Here is a 3336-nt window from a genome sequence, read left to right on the forward strand (position 1 = left end):
TGGGGTTGGTGTGACCCACGGGCAGGACCCGGCACTTGGCCTGGTTGAACCTCACACCACTGCCCTCGGCCCATCGATGCAGCCTGGCCAGATCCCTCTGCAGAGCCTTCCCACTCTCCCGCAGGTCAACACGCCCGCCTAGCTTAGTGTCATCTTGCCACTTAATTCGCAAGAGCCGGATCTCTCCTGCAGGTCCCTCAACATTACTCCATCTTATGGCAAAACCCGCTTTCAGAAAGATTCAATCTATTTTATTTCTTTACTCAAAAACTTCTTCTGTTGTGTTGCCCCCTATGCTGATGTCGTCAATGTACTGTAGGTGTTCCGGAGCTCCACACTACTCCAGTGCAGTCTCGGTCGGCCCATGGCAATGGTGGGGCTGTGTTTCCCCCTGGGGCAGTCGATTCCAGGTGTACTGGACACCCCTCCAGGTGAAAGCAACACCAAAGGTTGCCAAAGGGGTTTAAAAAAACACATAAGTGATATCTGCCTTGGACTCCAGTTCGTGTTGGAGTTGTAGCACGGCCGGCACAGCAGCGCTCAGCGGTGGTGTGACATGATTCAGGCTGCGATAGTCCACTGTTGGCCTCCACTCTCCATCCGGCTTTCGCAGTGGCCGTGTGGGGCTGATAAGGGGTGAGCGAGCCCTGCCAATCGCTCCTTGGCTCTCCTGTCGATGAACCAGCTTACGGGTGGGAACCGGGGCGTCTCAGATGATGCGATATTGCCGCCGATGCACTGTGGCGGTAGCGATTGGCACCCGTTGGTCTTCGACCCTCAGCAACCCCACAGCAGAAGGGTCCTCCGAGGGACCAGGCAATGGCCACAGCTTTTTAATTGCCCCCATCTCCGAGGCAGCTGTGCCAAAAGCCCACCCGCACCTTTTGGGATCCTTGAAATACCCTCTCCTGAGGTGGTCTGTGCCGAGGGCGCCCGGAGCCCCCGGGCTGGTCAGCGTGGGGTGCTCTTCCCACTCATTCCCAGTTCGGCTCCCTTCAGCTTCCCATACGCTCTGCTGCCAGCATCCCCCCGTCCCTCCGGAAATACAGATGGGTTCTGCCCATCTACAGCTCGGTGGCATTTGGGTATGCCGTGCACCAGTGCGTACTGGAGCCTTGCACTGCTGCGGGTCTGACGAGCCAGGCCACCGAACCCAGACGGTCCAGTAAACCCGGTTGTCCCTTTCCCCCACCTAGCTGGAGGCAGGGCCCCTCTCGTCCTCATCATGCTATCCACTACTCACTTCTTCCAAAAGCGACTTAGAAACTCCTTCAAGAGGCTCAGAAGTGAGATCAGACCTTCTGCTCTGCCCGGGGAACTGCCCGCTGGAACTGGAGGGGCATTTCTCCCGGGGGGATCCCCTTTTGTGATTGTTCTTCCGTGTGATTCACGTACCCGTTCCCGTAAGGTCCAGGTAGGTTCTCCATCCCACTTCCTCATGTTGTCTCCGTGGCCACACAAGTAAAACCCCAGGGTGCCTCGTGCTGTGTACCCTCTGTATCCTCTCTCTGGAGCAGAGGGATTCTTGCTCCAGCACAAGTCTTGTGAGGAGCAGCTGTGGGGGGAACTGGCTGAGAGGGACCACCCAGAGGGTGGTGGAAAACAGCTCCTTCTCAAACTGGCAACCTGTCAGGAGTGGGGTCCCTCACGGATCAATACTGGGCCCAACACTCCTCAGTATCTTCATAAGTGATCTGGATGATGGGATCAAGCGTTCCCTGACGAAGTTTGCTGATGACACCAAACTGAGTGGGGAAGTGGACACCTTGGAAGGGAGAGCCACGCTGCAGGAAGACCGGGACAGGCTGGAAGAGTGGGCTACCAAGAACCTTATGGAGTTCAACAAGGACAGGTCTTGCATGTGGGAAAACATAACCCAGGGGTGCAGCACAGGCTGGGATCTACCCGTCTGGGGAGCAGCTCTGCGGAAAGGGACCTGGGTGGACAAGCTCAATGTGAGTGAACAGTGTGCTGCTGCAGCAAAGGAAGCCAACAGGACACTGGGTCGCGTCTCGGGCATCGCCAGAGCAGAGACAAAGAAGTCATTATCCCACTCTACTCAGCGCTGGTCGGGCCACACCTGGAACACTGGGTTCAGTTTTGGTCCCCTCTATACAAAAAAGCTGTGCGGGTGAGAGACGGTCTGGAAAGGCCCACCAAGATGGTCAAAGGACTGGGAAAGCTCCACGTGATGAAGGGCTGAGAGAACGGGGTTTGTTCAGCCTTGAGAAAAGGCGGCTCAGGGGCGACCTTACCACCACGTTCCAGTATTTAAAGGGTGGCTGCAAAGAAGATGGAGATTCCCTTTTTATAAGGAGTGACATGGAAAAGATGAGGGATGATGGGTACAAGTTACTCCTGAGGAGATTCCGATGGGACACAAGAGGAAAATGTTTCAAGGTGAGAACAATCAGCCGCTGGAATAATCTCCCCGGGAAAGCGGTGGATTTCCCATCACCACAGGACACTTTTAAGATGCAGCTGGAGATGGTGCGGGGCCATCTCGTCCAGATCGTGCTTTTGCCAGTGCATGGGTTGGTTTTCTGGTTCAGCCCCAGCGCCTGTCACGGGGGTTGGAGTAGCCGCAGGGGTTGCAGTATCCGTAGTGCCCATCAGAGGGGTTTCCCCCTCTTCCCCTGAGGCACTGCCCCGTACCGCACAGCCCTCGGTAGGTCCTGGCCAGGGCCCCGCACGGGGCGGTGAGTTATCCCTCTCTGGAACAGCCACAGCATTTTCCTTTCAGATATTCTGTCACTCCGTGGGGGTCCTGTAGTAGTTTGGGGGGTGAAGTTCCGAACCAGTGGAGGTGAGAAGGTCCCTCGGTGCCTGCCCCTGCCCTGCCCCATGCCGCGCCACCCGTGACTCCCCAGCCTCGGGGCACACCTCTGGGTCGTAGCCTTAACAAATATCCCTGTAACCCTCCAGAAGACTTGAAGCCCATTCAGGAGACACAGGACAGGGCCATGCTGGCTTGGACATCCCAAGGATATTCCACATGCTCAACAGCTGCTGTAACTGGGAGCATCGGGGCAGCGGTGGAGCACTGGGGAGGAGGAGGGTACCCGGCTTGCTTTCTCTTTTCCAATTAGGGTTGTTTTTTTTTTTTAATTATGATTTCTTTTTAATGATTAAACTTTATTTATCTCAACCTACAAGTTTCTCTCTCACTTTTACCCCTCCAACTCCCCCAATCCCACCAGCGGAGGCAGCGAGGGAGCGGCCGAGTGGTGCTTCGCTGCCGTCCGGCCTTAAACCACGAAGGGTAATAAAGCACCAACAGCCATAAGGCACAGCCATAGGCCCCCTCAGCGCCTATTGGCGGGGGGCGGCCGCGCG

The sequence above is a fragment of the Charadrius vociferus genome, unplaced genomic scaffold, assembly GCF_000708025.1.
Source record: "Charadrius vociferus isolate BGI_N301 unplaced genomic scaffold, ASM70802v2 scaffold678, whole genome shotgun sequence".
Taxonomy (NCBI): Eukaryota; Metazoa; Chordata; class Aves; order Charadriiformes; family Charadriidae; genus Charadrius; species Charadrius vociferus.